Consider the following 21,791-nt stretch of genomic DNA (forward strand, 5'->3'; position numbering starts at 1 on the left):
GCCAGGGTCTTAGTAGGGGGTTGGGCAGTCCACTGTGTGAGGACAGGCCACCGTGTTTGTGGTTGTTTCGGTGAAATGCACAAGGAAGTCAACCAGCCCACCCCAGACGTTTATTGGAGATAGGCTTTAAGTCACAGATGGATTTTAAGTGCAGAGAAATGCTCATTTTGTAAACGTGGCATTTCTAAAATAGATAATATAAAATCCAACCTCACCAATAAGCATGATGTTCTATTACTATTCTGGCCATACTAAATATGGCCTAGTTACCCCTTTCTGATCAGAATCTACCACTCATAAAGTATATGAGGGTAGCCCAACTGCTATCCAATGAAAGAAGCAGGCCTCACAGTAGAGGAAAATGAATTTAGGAGTTTTACACTACCAGGACAGATAAAACACACATGTACCAGTTGTGTGTTTTACCTACAAAGCACCCTGCCCTATGGGTTACCTAGGGCCTATCTTAGGAGTGACTTCTAAGTAGACAAAGGGGATATTTTAAGGCTTGGCAAGTACTTTTAAATGCCAAGTCGAAGTGGCAGTGAAACTGCACACACAGGCCTTCCAATGGCAGGCTTGAGACATGGTTAAGGGGCTACTTATGTGGGTGGCAAAACCAGTGCAGGTAAGTTAGACATTTAAATATGTCACTCAACATAAATGTTGTTTTTGCTTTTAATGTAGCTGTTGCTAATGTTTTTTGCACATTTCTAAAACATGTAAACCCAAATTTAAAATTAGCAAATTAATTTCTATCATCAAATTAGTAGCATTATGGTAGTACCTCTTGTTTCTCTACTGATCAATATGTGTCAACATTATGTGTGTTTCACTTCATGGATTATTTGTTGTATGTGCCTTGTTTTTCTTGTTTGTTTGAATATATTTTGTTGTAGTTAAGATAACAGGTTCCAAACTCTGTTCAGTTTCACATGAAGTTATGCTGCTTGTAAATGCTTTTTCACCTTATGACATATTTCACATATGTTTTTTATATTGTAAATATCTGGTCATCTTCACCTCATATATTTCACTAAGTATGTCCAAGTTAGAATTTTGCAAGTATTGTTAATGTTTAATTAAAATGACTACAACTACCGTGATGCCTTGTTTTTGTATCTATAAAATAATATTGCAATGTGATGTTGGTTATTTTCAATTTTCTTTCACTTATGCAATATGTTAAAGTGGTATGTATTCTAAATCTCCTATTAATGCTATGCATTAAAATATCATTATTTTATTTTTATTTTGTATGTTGTCACTTTCGTGTTATCCCATGAATTGATGTAATTGGCTTCTCAACTCAAAGTATGATGACTTAAAGATTTTCATATGTGTTATGTTTTCTGCTGAATATAAGTTGTATTGATAATAAACGTACTTTACAATGTTTGTATGATGATTAATGCTATTAATCATTCTAATTGTATAATAGTCAGAATTTGAGCTTGCTAGGCCTTATAATGGTTTAGTTCACATTTATCCTCTCTATTGTGTTGGGCTGAATGTTTGGTATATTTTATGTACACGTTCTAAGTAATCTTTTTCATTACAGCATATTATAAAAAAAAAATTTAATTATTTTTCTGCACTTTAATTTTCGGCCATTTTGGCCCACATTACGAGTCTGGTGGTCACTAGACCTCCAGACTCGCAGGTGGAGGTCGGACCGCTACCAATGCAGCAATCCCAGTAACATATAACAAAACTGGGTGCCGGACCACCAGGGAACCCTCAGCCCCACCAGGATCACGGATCACGGCGGTCTGGCAGTAGGTGACGATCCTAATCCGCTAGAGCGGCGCTTCAAGCAGCGCTGCCCTGTGGATTACGTCCTCATTCTCCACCAGCCATTTCATGGCAGTAGCACCGCCATGAAAAGGCTGGTGGAGAATGGGTGCAGGGGGCCCCAGGGTGTATGTTTGTGATATACATGCTGCAAGCACCCATAAAAAATATATCCCATTCATACACATGCATGTTCATACATTCCCAAATACCGCACTCTCAATAACACACATGGCAGCCCCTTCATAGTGCCCTTAGTCTAGTATTAGGTACAAACCATAGTATCTGGCTCTGTGGACATTAGGATTAAAGTCAATGAAGCTGCGCATGGAGGTGCCTGGTAACAATAGGCAAGTTGTTTCTCCTTCAGTAGCCCACAATGAATTTTCAATGATCAGAAGTACCTCTACCACAGAAAAAGTTGGAGGCCCTGGCCTAGATGATGTACAGGCCTGGATTATTAAAGTATTGACATGAGACAGCAAAGGTATACTCAACAGGTCACTACAAATTTTATTTGTTATTTTATATTTTTAAGTTTTATGTTAGAAAATTTAAGAAATTAATATGCTATTCCAACTTTTTCAAAATGTGTGTGATTGTTTTCTGAAAATTGTGTTAAATCAGTACAAACAAACAAAAACTCACAATTTGTACTTTTTCCTTTCATTTTTTTGTTTCCATACTTGTCAACACCCATCAGAAGAAAAACATCTGGAAGGCCATCATGAAGAAGGTGTGGACCCTGGGGGTCTACATGTGGAACGGCATTCATTGTCACAATTGTCGCAAGAGGTTGGAGAACATATGATGCTGGCCCAAAAAAGTCAGGTGAAGTCTAGCTCGGCCAGTCCTCCAAAAAAGGGATGAATGCGCACCACACCCTGACCTCCCCAATGGCCCACATGCTTACGGCAACCTGTATACAGCTTGATGTGCAGTTGAGAGCCCAGCAGCAGCATCTTTTTTGTTTCTTCTGGTTAAATAACTATTTTTTGATACAACAACAAATGATGACATTAACAAAAAATAGACACATGTCCAACACACTGGAAGAGATCTTGGAAGATGTAAGTCTTGCAAAAGTTGTTTAATTATGTATTTTGTATATATGTTTTTGTTGAACATAATACCACTATGGGCCTCATTACGACCATGGCGGTCTTAAGATTGCCAGGGCCATGGTGGCGGTTGGACCACTGTCAATGTGGCGGTCCGACATCCACATTACGACCATGGTCAGACTGCCTGCATTGCCACTTCTCCTCCACTGGAGGGGCTGAAGGTGCTGGTGGTCCTAATCCACCAAGGCAGCGATTACGAGTCCCTTCTCTGCCAGTGATTTCAAGGTGGTAGCACCGGCTTGGGCAGTGCAGGTGACCCCATGTCCAGCCTAGTCAAGCTTTTCACTACGAACTGCAACATTGCCACCGGCTCTATTATGAACCAGGGTCAATGTTATGGCCTATTTTCCACTGGGCCACCAAGCAGAAACATACCCAAAAACTACTTTTTTATGTCCACCACCTCATCCACAATTACCACCACCACCAGCAAACCCACAAAGACCAGCACACCCACAAGCACCACAGCCTCCAGCATACCCACAGCCACCACCATACCCACAACCATACCACACCTAAAAGCATACCCACAACTACAACCACACCCACAACCACCATTCCACCTACAAGTACCACAACCAACACCTCAACAGCACATTCATCCAAGCAAACACACTCACACAAAGCACACCTATAAACAAAACAGCACCTACAAAACCCAAACCATACCCATCCAAGCATGTGCCAGACACACATGCAGCTGCAAAGCATACATGTACATGCTCCACAAGCCCACCAACCACCTCAACAGCACACTCATCCAAACACACTCACACAAAAGCAAACACACAACACCAACCAAACACAAATGCACACTCACCCGAACATTAAACGCCTTCCAAAAAACATATTCTCAACCTTACACAACTTTTACCAGACCCACATGCAACTGGAAAACAGACACACACATGCACATCAACCACTTCAGCTCCCTCTACCTCCCAAACCCAGTCCTCTCCCACACCTCCTACCTGTATTCATCCGTCCGAATTAATGTCTTACTTGTCCCTAACCCATATGAAACCTAAACCCACCACTCCCAAGAAGGATCCTTGAGGTGTGTGCTCTGTGCCGACTAGATGCCCCTTCCTGAGGAAGTTTCCTCTTGGCAGTCAATGATTTCTAAATGAGCAATAATGTCATGACAAACTTTGTACAAATAAATACATTTTCTTAACAAATGAGATACTTCTCTCAAATTTTTATTCAAACAAAAATATAAATAGAGGAAAACCATGATGCACAGCATCAGCCTGTAGGGTTTTCACCCAGAACTTGCCTCCTAAATTTAGGAAAATTATTCATTATCATTATTCAGTATGGGCCCCTATTTACTCTGTAGTAGTAGCGCCAACATTTTGGCGCTACTCCTGCAGAGTACATCCATAGCATCACATAAAATAATGCTATTGCCCCTCCCCTGCTCCATGGTGTCCCTATTTTTAATACAGCGCACACATAGTCGGTGGTAGGAGGGTGCTATGGGGCGCAATGCAGAATACATCCATAGCAACACATAAAATGATGCTATTGCCCCGTTCCCTACGCCATGGTGTGCCTATTTCAAATGTAGCACACACATGGTGGCAGTTGGGGGGTGCTAACAGGCACACTGGGTGCAGCACCATTTTCCTTAAATCTGCCCCTTTATCCTTAATAATGATTCTGGGCAAGCCCTATCTCTTTCATCAAGTTTCTCATTAGGTGAAAAGCTTGCTCTTGCTTCTATGAATAGGTATTCCTACCAGGGGCGGCTCCTCCGGTAGGGTAGAGGAGAGTCGCCTCCCGCCAGCAGCAGCAGCTGCAAAACGTTTAAAGTAGAAACATATTAAACTCTAGGACATATTTATAATGCCCTAGCACCACCTTGCGACACAGTAACATCATTATTTTTTACGTTAATCTGGCCTAATGAGGCCGAAATCCCTGCACTGTATTTACAGGGTAGTGTGAATTACACCACTCTGTAACCCTTTGCGGTACATTATGTCTGTGTCAGGCATAATGTATGCAAAGGGGGCTCTTCCACATTAGGGGAGCTGGAAAAATGGTGTAAGGAAATCTATGGGATTTCATTGCACCATTTTTTACAGCACTTTTAATGCCTGTTCAAGAGCAAGTGTTAAAAGGGACTTCCATTCTTTAGAATGGGGCCCTATGTACACTTCAGGAGTAGCACCAATATTATGGCACTACTCCTGCAGAGTACATATATAGTGTCATGAGAAATGACGCTATTGCCCCCTACCCTGCATCATGGTACGCCGTATTTTAAATACAGTGCACACATGGTGGCAGTAGGGGGTGCTAAGGGGTGTAGGGATAGTGGGGCTGCACTTGGTGCAGCGCCACTTTCCATACGTCTGCCCTTATGTTTATTATGTTTCTACTATAAAAGGGACAGGGCCACGGGAAAACAGGGACAGAGAGGTGATTGCCCCTTAGAGTTCATGTGTGTTTGGCTGGCCTTCTCAGTCCGGCCAAACACACATGCACAGTAGGCTCTCTCCAGCCCAGCACCACAGTTGTCGAACTGGAGGGTTCCTGCACAGGCTCCCAGCCCACCTGGGACTGCCCTGGCTGGGTGCTCCCAGCCAACCCTGATGCTGCTCTGAGCAGCGTCAGAATTGGCCACAGGACAGGCTGGGAGCCTGTGCCTGCAGCCAGCAATGGAGGAGCGGATGGAGTGGTGCGGCAAAAAGGTAAGTTTTTTAAAACTGTGTACATTTATTTTTGGTCTCCCTTCCTCCCGCCACGCTCATGTTCCCCACCCCTTTTCCCTCCCATCAGCTATAACTTATTCTTATCCTTCAATACATTATCAGCAAGATGGAGAGGTCTTCCCCAGGATTCCATGAGCTATAATTTGTTCAGTTAGGACCGCCAAAATCTTTTTCACATACTTCTTTTTTATTATTAAACTGATTTACACCGCTTTGTAAGGATCATCTAATGATTATTATTATATTGATATTGTTGAACTCTGATAAGGTTTAATCAATTCTAATATTATACAAATTGGAAAAATATGGTAAAAATTATTATAATTATTTATTGGTGTGCATATCACATCCAGGAATTCTTTTAAAAACAGAGTATTATGAAAAAAGAACCTAATAACCTGTCATAATAATTGTGCCACATTCATCAGGGCTGACATCCGTAAGAAAGATATCACAAACTGAAATGAGGTTCATGGTTCAGGATTTGATTGTTCTCCACACCCAAAGGGCAATGGTTTTACTGTGATATATTTTTAAATAGTGCAATGGTTACCAGCGGGCATTGTTAAATCCCATCATAGATCGATGCTATGTTTGGCATTGTAACCTTCTTTTGTGGTATGTAGAGTGTCGCTGCTCTAGCCACAAATATATTTTTTTGTGATGTGTTCATTATTCTTTGCATCCATCAAGTTAAACATCATGGTGAGAGGTATTTACTGAGTAAGTTTACAGAGAGGTCACCTTTGCCATTTTTTCTACTTGCAGGACAGAGTAAAAGTTACTTCACAGGAGAAAAAAATTAATTTTAAAGCATAAACCAATTGCTTTGAAAGCACTATCAGGGGCTAGGCTGGATTCTTTGCATCCATCAAGTTAAACATCATGGTGAGAGGTATTTACTGAGTAAGTTTACAGAGAGGTCACCTTTGCCATTTTTTCTACTTGCAGGACAGAGTAAAAGTTACTTCACAGGAGAAAAAAATTAATTTTAAAGCATAAACCAATTGCTTTGAAAGCACTATCAGGGGCTAGGCGAAGTAATTCACTTACTGGTAACTGCATTAAAGTCATTACATTTCCAGGGCCACAGACCAAGCTTCTAAAAACAACTTCCTCAGGAGGGATGTTTGTGCACAGCACCTGCTTGCAGGTTCATGCTGAGAGTCTCGTAGACAGGCACCATTCACAGATTATGATTTGGAGAACTTATTTCCAAGCATGGTTAGTGATTGGGTAGAGCAATTAACTTAATGCAATTGTGAATAATCATTCAATCAGTGATTTTTTAAGTGCGGCTAATCACTTGTAGGATGCCAGCCTTGTGTAGTCTGTCGTAGATGGTGGAGTGGGAGACGGTCTCAAATGCAGCAGAGAGGTCGAGGAGGATGAGTGCGGATATGCCTCCGTGGTGTAGTATGAAGCGTATGTCATTAGTGGCTGCTAGAAGTGCTGCTGCTTTTGCATCCGGATCGGGATGGGTCTAGGATTTGGTTTGTCTCGATAAATTAGGTGAGTTGCTAGTTAATGCCCTTTTCTGTTACTTTTTGCTAGGAAAGGGGGCAGAGAGATGGATCTGTAGTTTTTCAGCTCCCTTGGGTTTCTTGAGCAGTGGGTTGATCTCAGAGTGCTTCCAGTCTGATGAAAAGGTGGCGGTCTTGAAGGTTCAGTTGATAGTTCTGCAGAGCTCAGGTGCTTTGGTGGAGCTGGCCAGGTTGAAGATATGATGAGGGCACAGATCAGAGGGTGCTTCCGGGCTGAACATAGTTCATGAGTCTTTGGGTGTCCTGTTTGGTGATGGGGACAATTAAGGTAATTACATATCCTGCCCTGTGCCAACACTGGGTTGCACATCTACCCTTTGTTTCTCACATTACTCAAACTGTGAAATGAAGAACACTTTGTTGCAAGGCATTCTGCCTACATTCCACCTTTTTATTTTAAATATGGGACAGGTGTATGAGAACCCATAGGTGGAAACATGGAAATTTCTGATCTGCGTTCCATGGATGAAATAAAATCGTCCACTCATACAACAATTAGGGACTGATTTAGAGTTTCGCAGACAAACTACACCATCGCAAACACAATGTGGTACCCTATCTGTCAATTGTTGGATGAAGAACGTTACGTTGCTCACCCTGTTTGGGACTGATAGTGACAGTCTCTTTATCTGTCCATTACCTCCAAGAAAGCCTTGGCAGTGACGAACAGTAAATCAAACTAATGACTGCTGCCACACCCTGGAAAAAACTCTTATGGTGGGGGGGGGGGCATTGATTTCTTTGTTTTTTTTTTACATACTCCAGCTTTAGAAGTTAACGGTTGCACTGCGGAGTTTCTGGTTAATGGTGTGTCCTGCAGTGGCTACGATGCATTGGTTCTGCTCGGACCACTGTTAGGAAGGCAGAAGTCCTTTGGTTCCAAAGCGAAGGATCCAGGACTGAGGGGCACCACTTGGGAGGGAAGGAATCACAGTACGCATGGTACAGGTTCTGGGTTCAAGGTGGTCAAAGTCTTCTGTTCCTGAGGCTCTAATAAGGAGGCCAGTCAATTAGCCCTTGGAGTCACTCCAGTGGTCCTGTGTTCAAGAAGCAGGTGCAGGCCTTCAATAAGGCATCAGAGTTGCAGAAACCAGGTCAGCAGAGCAGTAGAGTGGCAATCCTTCTTGTGGAGTGGCAATCTTTCTTCAGAGCAACAGAGTGGCAGTCTTTCTTACTGAGTAGCACAGCAGTCCTTCTTCCGAGTTTACCCACAGGCCAAGATGTGTTGTGGAGAGTAGGGACTAAGGTTCCAATATGTGTACCTGCTGTCCATTTTGAAATAGAGGAAGCTTCTAGAGTTTTACAGACCATGAGGTGTCAGGCATCCCAACTTGTCTGGGGGCCCAAAATGCTAGTGTCAAACTCTTTGTGAGAGTGCTCAGGCAGGGACTTTGTGAAGTATGGTAAGTGACAGTTCCTCACTCACTTCAACTTAGAGTGTCCCATCCTTTTAATGCCTATATTCCCTTTGTCTCACTGCCTCGGAGTGATACACAAAGACCAACTGCCAGCTACACCTAGCCATGTGACCCAGGATCAGGATTCAGGCACCAAATGGTGAGGACAAGAAAATGCAATCTTTCTAAAAGTTGCATTTTCAGAATTGTGATAAAAAATCTGAGTTTATATCAAAGAGGTCTAAATTACAATCCTTTAGACATCAAGCTCAACCTGTCGACCTGCTCCAGTTGAAAGTTATCAGGTAACCCAATGTAATCCTATGGAAGAGGTAGGCCTTGCAACAGTGAAAACGAATTTAAGAGTTTTTCACTACCAGCACATGTAAAACATAAAAGTACATGTCCAACTTTAGAAACAGACTGCATCCTGCACTCTAGGCAGCTCAGGGCCTACCTTAGGGGTCAGATATGTATTGAAAAGGAATGGTTTGGGCCTGGCAAAAAGTTTAGTTTGCCAGGTAGAAATGGCAGTTTAAAACTGCACATACTGGCTGCAATGTAGGCTTGAGATGTTTAATGAAGTGGGTGTCACAATCAGTGCTGCAGGCCCTCTTGTAGCATTTAGTTTACAGACCCTAGCAAACTACAGTACAACCTCACCAGGGACTTACAAGTACAATACCAGGTTTGAAGGCGAGAGCACAAGCACTTTAGCACTGGTTATCAGAAAGGAGTGGATGAAATATTCTGTTCCGCCTGCGGAATTAGCCAAAGTTTGGCACACCACGTTACTCTAGTAGCATGGAGTCCTGGACGAATTCTGCAATTGTCGCATGGTGGACCTTTTACTCATGTGCATCTCCAGAACAGTAAGTTGGTGAGTGTGAGCATGATTTGGCATCCCCTAGAGTGATTTTAAGGAGGATATCTGGTGAGATGTTTCTAACATGGGCAGTCACAACTTTTTGCAGTCATGAAGCTGCCACTCAAATAGAAAATGCACTAGAGTAGCAGTATATTCAACTCGAGTGGCTGCACCCTCTGGAACACTGTGCGGTTGAATTTGCATTGAATTTTCACGTGGAACCCCCACCAGTGCTAAATCACAGAGCAAGTAGCAAAACATGCCTATTTTCACCCATTGACAGATCTTTGCAGAATCTCTCTGAGTTTTTGTGCAACTCTATGGAATTCTGCAGTCAAATTCTATGAGTTCCGCCGACTCCTAGTTAGTAGTAGTAAAGTGTGCAGAGTCCTAAGGCCAGCAAAAACAAAGCCAGCAAAGCCAGGAAAGAAAATAGTTGGAGGAAAACCACATTAGGTGGATGTTAGGTCCAACGGAAAGTGTTTCATAGAGGTGTACATAAGGAGAGTAGGAAAAATGAAACACAAATGAAGAGAAAGAAAAGGGGAGAACCATGGAGGATAAATATCTCAAAACAGGGGGTTAATTTGTACATGCTTGAATGACCTTATTATGTACAAGAAGTGAGTGTGACTAACCTTTAGTTTATTGCTATACATTATAGGGGCCTTCCCTGTGTTTAACATCTGAAGTTCCCAGAATTAAATGGAATGGAATATGATCAGAAGATACAATGTAATGTCTGTAGTTTTACATAATTTATATAGTACTTCATCAGTGGATCAAGACAACTGTAACTAACCAAACAATTTTTTCCAAATCTTTCACCATGCAGCACCCTTCCTAAGTCATTAAAGGGATGTACCCTACATACAACATTTCTCGGATCAACTCCGTGGTGAAGTATTTTTTTTAATGTAGATGGTTTGTGGGTATTTCTTTGCTTGCTACATTGTTGTCAAAGCAGTAATCATCGTACATGAAAAGTTTTGTAAGATTTTTTCAAAGTATTTTTAAAACATCTAGCTCAATTCAAATTACTGGTCTGATATATGCTTCTGTAAAGTGTCTATCTCTTTTTGAAACAGATTAGGATAATCTTGCCTTATAACTTGTAGTAACACAGAAAAACATTCTTCATGCATGATCTCTCATATGGTATGTTTTTCAATTTTATTTTTACTACATTAATTGAGATAAGCTTGAGAATGTCTTAAGAGTGTATTCTCTAACAGTTTAATTCAAGGCTGTATCTATTATTCTGTGGAAACTTTACACATCTGTGCACCGTAGATACTGTAGTCCATAGTGTCACTCAGACATGCATGCTAATTTTGATATTGTATCTTTTCAATAGCCAAGTTGTGGAAAAAAGACCCTACATGAGAAGAAGTTAGGCAAAATCTATTTATTGTTCTTCCAATAATATTATTGTAACCATATCCGAAGGTCTGTTCCATGAAATGTCATCATTCTCCAGCATCATATTTGGGAACAGCCAACATGAGTTTTCAGATTATATGAGATTAGATCTGGTTGTGAAAATCTTAGGTGACTATGTGAACTTCTTGTGAGCAATAATTGTTGGGTCCTCTTGCAGAAGTCCACATGGTGGAACATTCACTAAAAATATGTTTGTGGGATAAAACCCTCAGGAGAGCATCTAAGCGTAGATCAGGCTTCTCCAACAAGTAGTTAAATTTCTCCAGCTTCCTATAAGTGGCTCCCCTGCATGCAGCACATTTTAATAAATTAGAAGTATTTAGTTGGTTGCAGTAATATATGAATGTCAACATTGAAAAGCTTGAATTTAAAATGAAAATGTGTGCATTTTCAAAATTCATAAGCTAATGTGTAGGGGAAAATGGGGAGCTTTCCAAAATATGTTTAAAGCTGATATTTTAGTAAGAAATCAGAGGGTGTTGAGGAGGCTTATTATTAATATTATTACTTTGGTGCCAGGGACATTCCAACTATGTCTGTTATTTATTACAAATATAGAAACATTGCACATTGACAAACTGTTTTTTATATTACTGCTGGCAACAGAGACTGATGCACTGAAGGTGGTCATGCTTTTGGTGGCTACTAATGTAATTTAGTCTGAAGCCGTCACTAATTCAACTCTATTAACATCAGTAGCTCAGGATCCTCTTCATGGAACATCAGTATCTCACCTCACAGAAAGGTTTGGAGACCCCTGGTGTAGATAGATATTCTTGATCTCATGGCTGCAAGACAGCCTTATTATTTTGATAAGATATGTGTTCACTTTAGGTGCCTGCATAATGTGTTGCTTTGTTAGCTACATTTTTGTACATTCTAAATGAGTATACAAAAATGCTCACAGATTTTCTTATAATTTAAATGCCCAGGTGCTCGATGTGGACAGCCATTGGACTGACCTGCGGAAAGAGTTATTATTTCTTTGTGAGCTTGTGTGGGATTGGCTCCTACTTTCCTCTTCCATTACCAGAATAGGAACCGGACAACTGTGTTTTTCTGAGCTAGGATGTACTGGCTAAGAGCATAGCAAGTGTCCTTTCAGCTATCAATGAAGAACAGCTCATGCCCCATGTCACTTAAATTAAATAAATGATATATTTTTAGGTCTGGGATATAAGACAGCTGTAGCTGTATCACCAGACTACTATTTTCAGTGATGTACATAAAATATAGCCAAATAGAAAGGCCTTTGGTCAGCAGTCTTCATCTGCTGGTCTGATAAATTCCAGTGGCATGTGCTGTCAGTGAAAAGCAGTGTGGCAGCACAGGGGAAGATACGAAAAAAATAAAAGATAACTTACTGCCTTCTCACCGCCTAGGTACTCTTTTGCTCCACTGCTGCTGGTGCACAGGCTCCTACACTCCCCTATGTCAATCCAAATGCTGCTCTCATGCTGATAATATTATTATCCAGCATCGGAGAAGTGCCAGGGTTGGCTGAAGTGGGCTGGTTTTGCGCTCACACTGGGAATGTGGGATCCCAGCCTGTGTCTGCTGTCCTCGACCCGGCTGTGCAACACAGCTCAGGTTGGAGAAATCCAAGTGGACATGTTGGTTTGGCCATTCTGATGCAGCTGGCCAAATCAGCATGTGCACTTTCAGTGCCCACCGCTCCTCCTACATGTTTGATGATGCCGTCAGGATGGCCCTGCACCCAAGACTCAGATCCAGGATGAAAAATAAAATTGTTTTATTATCAAGTTGGAATCTGCTGGGGCGACACTACTCCGCTCTAATGGAGGAGCTGCCGCTGTTAAATTCTCATTCTCATTTTGCTACTGCCGGAGCATACAGCATGGGGTGAAGGGACAGCCCCAATCTGTGTGACTGACAGACTTGCTTAAGCATAATGCCGCCCAAACTCACCCTAATAACCTATTTTAGCTACTACAATTCTCACCAAATCACCTAATACCCCTCTCTGGTATGCCACCTCTCCACTGAGCCCAACTGCCCTCAGCTCTTTTGAAATGTCATGTTAACTCCAGGCTAATCATATCACTATGACTCCCAGAATGCAACAACCCATCATTGTGAAAACCTGGAATGTGCACAACACATCACATGTAATGCATGTACAACTCAAATACTAGCTACACAATCTAGATTGTTCCAGTGAGAACCAGTACATGGCAATGACAGCAATGCAATAGCACACTCACAATAGCAACCAAAGCAAAACGCAGCTACAGTTATGTGACCAATTCTACTGGCCACAGATCAAATATCCCAAGCCAGAAATAGACTGACCTGGGTTGGATCGTAACATGGCTGAGTTCATGCACATGCACAACATTTAGATACAATACTATTTTCCCTTGCATACCTGCATTCTGTGTTCCCACTAGGACACCATTGTGCATTGTGCAGCTTTAATGTGTGACATCTAGAAAGCCTGATTATTCAGTAGGTAACGGACGTGAACAGTCATGTCAATAATCAGACAGTATCAGATCCCATCTGCAGTACAATCTGTATCAACCAAGTATAACAACTACAAACATGGAGTAAGGAAATCAAGTCACAGAGTTGTATGTACAACAAAGGTATGCTGTGCAGCAGCTGTCAATGTCATTGCTGGTAATCTTGTTAGGCCACTGTCTCCATCTCACCCAAATACAACTAAACACACATTTTAACCTGAACTCTGTGTTTCACTCCCTCCACAGGTAACCGTGCATTTGCAACTATGGAGAGGATACCTCCATAGATACTAATCTACCTACATGGCTGGAGCACACTGATAGGTCCTCTGTACCACCTCCTACAAGCTCTTCACATACCCATACCATAGCTTCTAAATCACATATCCCATGCAACATACAAAGATTAAAACATAGGTACCTAGTGCTGACACCACACACTAACATTGATCCCATACCTGCACGTTTGTCACTCACCTATGTCAGTCTACAATGACATGCATCTTGGTCTGCAAAGTAGAAAAAAATGACAGCTAGATCCAATGGTGATCACAATTTACTCCACCTATTGTGAAGTGAGAGTCTATGATCCAAACTTAACATGGGACATACACTACTCTAGACACATAATACACCATTTGACAACCTCCTCAACCCCACAGGTGAAAGAAAAGGATAAGCCATGCACCATACCCGTTTTATGACAGTTAAACTATCAAGGTTACACCCCACTGAAACTGAACCGATGTGACCAGATATCTTTGATGTACACCTCTCATGTCTGTCAGCAATTCCCATCTGCTTCTGACACAGTATTCCTCAAGCCAAGTTTGCAAATCTTGACGGGATCTAGGCAAATATGTGAGTGAAAGTGAGCAAGCATAGGAGAACTGCACAAAACATACCTTCCATTTGAGAAGTTATTAGCAGAAGTATAAATTAGCATCTGCTGTAACAAGACAAGTGAATACTGAACAACATATCCTGAACTCAATACAAACTTTCAGTCTGCATTCACAACTTATTCATAGGTATTGAAGCTCATTACACCCCCACAGATGAAGCAAGTAATGAGGTGTGATGAGATCTGCCTTAGAGTCACCTGCTTCATCATCCCCTGGCTCTTCATCACTTGGCCTATCAGCATTTCAAGCCACAGGTTCAGCTACCTCCCCCTCATCTGCTATCAATTGTATCTGACGTCTCAGGGCTAGATTGTGGAGCATGCAGCAGGCAACTATTATCTGACATACTTTTTGGAGTGAGTATCCTCCAGATAAGTCCAGGCATGTAAATTTTGCATCCAGGAGCCCGAACGTCCGCTCAACTGCATGCCTTGTCCTCCCAGGGGCCTCATTGTACATGGACTTCCCCTGGCATGGTTGAGTACCTCACTGTTGTCAACAGCCAAGGACGGTTTGAATAGGCAGAGTAACCTGTGAGCACACTGTGAAAGAAACACAAACATGTATATGTGATGTTAGAAATGGGGTCTTTGGTTGGCAGTCAGCTTAACCTCTGTCCAAGCAAGGACCCTCACTGTAGTCAGGGTAAAGGAGACTCACTCTCAGTTAACCCGTGCTCACCCCCTTGGTAGCTTGGCACGAGCAGGCAGGCTTAACTTCAGAAGCAATGTGTAAAGTATTTGTACCAACAATCACAGTAACTCAGTGAAAACACTACAAAATGACACAACACAGGTTTAGAAAAATAGCTAATATTTATCTAACAAAACAGGACCAAAATAATAGAAAAGTAAAGTTATGGATTTTAAAAAGAATAAGGCCCATATTTATATTTTTTCAGCACCGCATTTGTGTCATTTTTTGAGGCAAAAGCGGCGCAAACTTACAAAACACAATTGTATTTTCTAAGTTTGCGCCTCTTTTGCATCAAAAAGCGGCGCAAATGCGGAGCTAAAAAAGTATAAATATGGGTCTAAGAGTCTTAGGCCCTCATTATAACATTGGTGGTAAAAGCCGCCTGCCGCCGCGGCGCTGGCCGCAAAAGGACCGCTGCAGCAGCTATCAGCCATCTGGCAAATTGTGACCGTAGCCAGATTTCTGCCAGAAGAATAGTGGAATTCTGGCTGCGGCCATGGCGGTGGATGGCGGTAAGGTGGTGCTGCTGCCAGCCAGTAGACCACTGCAGACCGTATCATGACACATGGTACGGCCTGGCTGTGTTCTGCTGGCGGACTCTGTTGCTGACAGCAGCGTCCCGTCCCGTCTCCTGCCAGACAACCCTCTGAACACAGGTAAGTCAGGTGCTCTGACTGGGGAGGGGGTGGAGGGTGTTGTGTGTGTGTGTGTGGGTGTGTGTGAACGTTTGTGTGTGTTGCGTGTTGTATGTGTGTGCATGTATGGATGTGTGAGTGCATGTATGTTCTGTTGTGTAAATGCGTGTGTGCTTGTCTGTATGTCAGTGTGTGTGGATGTGTGTGTGAATGGATGTATGCATGCGTGGGAGAATGTGGATATGAGTGTGTATATGAATGTGTATGATGGTGCGTGGAGGTGCATGTATGTTGGGGGGGTGAGTTGGGAGTGGAGGGGTGAGGGGGACCTGAGGAGGGGGGCAGGGAAGACTTCTATCAGTGACAGGGAAGGGATTCCCTGTCACTGATAGTGCCTACCGCCATGGTTTTCGCGGCGGTAAGGAAGCCGCAAAAACCATTGCGGCAGGCGGGGTCATAATCCTGCGGACGGGCTAGTGATGGCAGCTTGGCTGAAGACTGAAGTCTCAAGCCAAGTGGCTGTTACCGCCATGGTTGATGGAGTGGTACGTTGGCAGTTCAAAAATCAGGTCGCACAGTGTCAAGAAACTGAGCTGCGTGGGGGCTTGTGTTGTTAACAGCAGCCGCTGAGGGGGGTTGAGCAGAATTTCTCCAGCCGCATTGCTTCGATCTCCCAGCCGTGATGCAGGTGGAGCATCGATTTTAGCCACGAGGATGGCGGCGCATCGATTATCAGACGCTAGGCAGGTAGTGAATCGAAAGTTTCCCCGCACGGCAGTCTTTGCATGGATTTCTGTCCTTTTCCACCAGCTTCACTTTCAAGGGCCCATAGACAGATTAGGGCACCACTTGGCAGGAAGAACTCTCAGCAGAAAGCCCAGATTCTGTTGTCCCTGAGACTTCAACAACAGGAGTCAAGTTCAGTTCAAGCCCTTGGAGATTCTACATCAGTGGGAAGTCACACAAAAGTCAGTCTTTGCCCTCCTTCAGGTAGAAGCAACTACTGCAGGCCAACCCAGGAAAGCACTTTCACAGCAAACGGGCAGTACTCCTCCTCAAGCTCTCCAGAGCTTCTCCTTGGCAGAGGTTCCTCTTGGTTCCAGAAGTACTCTGATTTTTAGGGGTTTTGGGTGCCCTTCTTATGCCCCTTTCAGCCCAGGCCAGGCCCCAGACACACACCAGGTGGTTGAAGACCACATTGTGTGAGGGCAGACATAGCCCTTTCAGGTGTAAGTGACCACTCCTCCCCTCAGCCCAGATGGCCTATCAGGATATGCAGGCTACATCCCAGCTCCCTTTGTGTCACTGTCTTAAGGAGAGGTGCATAAAAAGGCTAAAAATGACAGGTAGGGACAAATTTGATACTAAGTTATAAGAACAGCCATTAATTCTGTTACTTCTCAGTTAATTTCTTTTCCATATTTCTTTTCAAAAAGAATTTAATATTGCAAAAAGGATCTATGGTGATATACTACAGGACTGAAAAACAATTTGCAGAAATATGTGTACACAGGACTTAAAACATATTACAACAATACGTATACACAAAATATTACTCACAATACATAAATTACATATACAATTTTAACAATATATACAGAAGAAGAGAAAAAACAGAGAAAAAAACAATCTTGAGGTGGTGCCCTATGTATTAGAAATGTGGTCACTGTTATGTCACTCCACATGTGATCCACTGTTATTTGCTAAGGCACTGGGCTTCTCGTGCACTTAACTATCACTTCCTTGTGTATTTCTTTCACACAAGCGTGATATCGTGCATCTCAAATTTTTCCAATATAATCCGTTAATTAACAAGCCCAATGTACTTGCAATACAAAAAGGTCAACGCGTTTCGGCCAACTTATTTATGGCCTGAAGACTGGAGAAGGGCAATCATAGTTCTAAAAAACAATCAAACAGACCTATATCAGGAACACATTTATATATACATTAAATCAACAATTAAAGGTGTATATTTGCATGCCAACAGAAAATTCAATATTATATAAAGCTTTAGTCAAGAGAGTATTAGCTCTATTTTTAAAAAAAACTCTAAATTACCTCCTTTGTAAACAAACTAATAATAACTTTATATCTTACTGTAACAACCTCCTATAAACTTTTTAAAGTTGTTAAAATTACTTATCCAAATGCCAATTCTATTAGTATTAAAAACAACTCCTCTCTTTACCTTAATTCTGGAAGAAGAATGGAGAAACCCATCCTATCCAATAATTTTAAACAAGCAAACGTGGTTGTTATTTCACATTACATCAACGCGGCTTGTATCGGCTCCCTGATGGGGAAACAAAACTTCAGATCAGTACCAAGCCGGACTTAATTACAGGTTGACGACTCGAGCTGTTGAGAAAAGCTCATCAGCAAAAATCTATAAAAGTAGTTACCGTTTGGCCGTGTACGGCGTGTTCTCGCTATTCCTGTCACGTCCGTAAGTTGGATTCTAAGCGCGTCTTCCGTGTGGAAGACGTTGCTAGGCGACGTCATGCGCTCCAGACGCGCTGACGTCTAAAATAGCATTGCCAATCGTTCTTCGAACCAGGTAGCCTAGCACCTTGCCGAACGTTGAATACTAAGCGCGTCTTCCCCGTGGAAGACATTGCTAGGCGACGTCACGCGCTCCAGACGCGCTGACGTCTAGAATAGCATTGCCAATCGTTCTTCGAACCAGGTAGCCTAGCAACTTGCCGAACCAAGTATTGACCCGCTGCATTAGCGGCGGCCATCTTAAAATAGGCAAAAACTGTGCTTTTATCATTCTGAAAGGGAATGTTTAGCTACTACATTTTGCACAGACACCTGAATGCCGAAAAACAATGTTTAAAATATTCATAATATATTTTAAATATTTTAAATATATCTAGAGCATTACAAAAACCAGACCGGCTAGAGATGGTACTATTCAAAAACCTGTCTCTACCTCACTCGTTTGTTGCAATTGACAACCCTCTATTTGAAAACACTGGCTTACTGTTATTGTTAATTCTTCCATCTTAAGATGCTTGCATATTCAAGAAAGCTCCAAACAGATACTCTTAAATCAAGTATCCTTATTCCTTTAGGTAGTGTTATAGAAACATAATCAAAGATGTACAATCAACAATATATGCTTTGTCTTCAGGGCTACAAGTACAACCTATATATATATCATTTCGGTACCACCTACTTTATTTATTGCTCTATGGATTACTGGTCATAGTCCATTGTAGTTGTATACATGCAACCCAATCTGAGGGGTTTCTTAAAGTGAATATAAAGTCTCACTTAATTAAGGCTCACATTTCATCATCATCATTTAGTCCAGTTCTAGCTGTATGGAATCTCTCAATGAATCTTGCTTCCATCTTTTGTAATTTCTTTGTAGTAGTTAATCCATCCGGTTTGGGTTGTATTGCCACTAGTACTGTCCACCATATATATTCAGCTGGGTGCCCACAGGCCTGAAAATGCTCGAGTAATGGGGCTCCTTTAACTCCACATTTAATCCTAGAACGATGTTGATGGATCCTGGTTTTTATCAGTTGTGTAGTCTGTCCAATGTACGCTTTCCCGCATGGGCACATGATGCAATAGATTACATTTTTGGTGTTGCAATTAGTAATATCGTTTTGTACATGTGTTCTGCCACTTATTTTAACCTCTTTAGTATCTTGTGTATATTGGCATGCTAAACATTTCAAACATCTATAGTGCCCTTGAATTGCTGGTAATTGTAATAAAGTTCTCAAATCTTTCTTTCTTTCAGTTTGTGGCTGTACTGCCTTAACCCAGTGGTCTTTTAAACTGCGTGCCTTCTTGAATGAGAAAAGTGGTTTATCTATATTCAACTCGCTGATAATCTTCCAATTATGTTTAATGATGGACCGTATTTTATTTGCCTTAGGACTGAATGTAATTACACAAGTTAAGGGGACATCTTTTGTTTTTTCTTTCGGGATCAATAATGTTTCTCTCGGAGTAAACCACGCTCTCTTGGCTGCATTTTTTAACTAATTTCCTAGGATATCCTCTATCAGTAAGTTTCTTAGTCAGTTCCTCTGTATTTTCAAAATAGTCATTTTTTTCAGTACAATTCCTTCTAATCCTTAAAAATTGACCATAAGGTAGATTTTGTTTAAGTGTACGAGGATGTCCGCTTGAAAAATGTAACAGAGTATTGCGATCTGTAGGTTTTTTATACAGACTGACTGCTAATTTGCCATTTTTATTCCATATCCATAAATCAAGGAAGTTGATTTTGGCTTTATCACTGCTCATAGTAAATTTGAAATCAACTGTGCGGTGATTAAGCCAGTCATGAAATGCTTCTAGAGTTTCTTCCGTACCTTGCCAAACCATCATAATATCATCAATGTACCGGAACCAATGATTAATGTGTTTCCTGAAAGGATTGGTTTGAGGATAGACCCATTTTTTTTCAAAGAAGTCCATCACCAAGTTAGCGATCTCTGGGGCGAAACTGCATCCCATCGCTACGCCTTTAACTTGGCGGTATAGCTGGTCATTATATTTGAAAAAGTTGTTTTTCAAACAAAGAGTAGCTAAATCAACTAAGAATTCTGTTGGAGGAAAATGGGGTTGTGTATTGTTATCCAAAGTCATTTTAATGATCTCAATCGCCTCATCTTGTGGGATATTAGTGTACAGTGACTCAATATCAAACGTAACCAAGAGCTGGTTACTCTCTTCGTATGTTAGATTTTCTAACTTGTTGATAATATCCATAGAATCTCTCACATACACCGTTGTTTTGGCTACAGCTGGTTTTATAAACACATCGACAAATTGTGCTAGAGGTTCCAAAATAGATCCACAAGCTGAGACTATTGGTCTACCCGGTGGATACTCTAAGTTTTTGTGGATCTTCGGTAAAATATAAAAACAAGGGACTCTTCCATCTGTCTGGATTAAAAAATTGTACTCTTTTTTACTTATCCACCTCTGTTCTTTTGCTCTAGCTGTGAGTATTTCAATTTTGTTCTTAATCTGTTTGGGGATATCATCTTGTATTTCTCGGTAATGGAGTAGGTTACTCAATTGCCTCATGACTTCCAGGTTATACTGTTCTTTACCCCAGATCACAATCCCACCTCCTTTATCTGCCGGTTTTATAATGATTTCTTGATTTTCCGCCAAATCACTAATGGCTTCTTTTTCTATTCTTGAACAATTGTCATTGAAATAGATTCTTTTAGAGTTGAGTGAATCTAATTCTTTCAACACAGAGTGCAATGGCCATGCCCAGGGGACCCCTGTCCTCTGTGCTGGCCACTGGGGTGGTGGGCATGACTCCTGCCTTTTCTAAGGCAGGAGTCATGTGGCATGGTAGGCTTAGCACCATAAAATGACGCTAATCTGGTTAGAGTAATTTTTTTTACTTTAACCTGCCTAAGGCCGTTTTTTGGTGCTAAACCCTCTTCTTCTATACAGCCAGCCCCACCCGACTAAAGTCATTTTTTTAAACTCTAGCCTACCCTTTGCACTGGCTTGCACCATTCCATAAATATGGTGCCTGGCTGGTGCACAGAAATGGTGCAAGCCGGTGCTAAACTTTTTGGTGCAAAACTGAGTTAGTGCAGTTTTGCAGCAAAAAGTATAAATAAGGGCCAATATTTTGTAAGTTTGCGCCACTTTTGCGTCATAAAATGGCGTTAATGCGGTGGAAAAAAAGTTTAAATCAGGGCCTTGGTGCTAGATGGGTCTAGCACCAAAGTATAAATATGGAGTTAGTTTTGCACCGAATTAGAGTTAAAAAAAATGACACTAATTCGGTGCAAACAGAGTATAAATATGCCGCAGAGTATAAATATGCCCCTAAATATGGCGTTAAGGGCATAGAGTCATTTTTTGCACTGGAACGCCTACCTTGCATCTCATTAAGGCAAAGTAGGTCTTCACTTTCAAAAAATGACTTTAACTCCATAAATTTGGTGCTAGAGGGGTCTAGCACCAAAGTATAAATATGGAGTTAGTTTTGCACCGAATTAGAGTTAAAAAAAATGACACTAATTCGGTGCAAACAGAGTATAAATATGCCCCCTTGTGTTTCTGGATCGGATTCAGACGATGTATCTGAGAAAGATATACATTTTTTCCGTGATCTTGTTTGATATTGCAGGTTAAGATTAATGGGGTTATCTGTTATACTGACGAACAAA

Source organism: Pleurodeles waltl, chromosome 3_2 (assembly GCF_031143425.1).
Source record: "Pleurodeles waltl isolate 20211129_DDA chromosome 3_2, aPleWal1.hap1.20221129, whole genome shotgun sequence".
In the NCBI taxonomy this organism is placed as follows: domain Eukaryota; kingdom Metazoa; phylum Chordata; class Amphibia; order Caudata; family Salamandridae; genus Pleurodeles; species Pleurodeles waltl.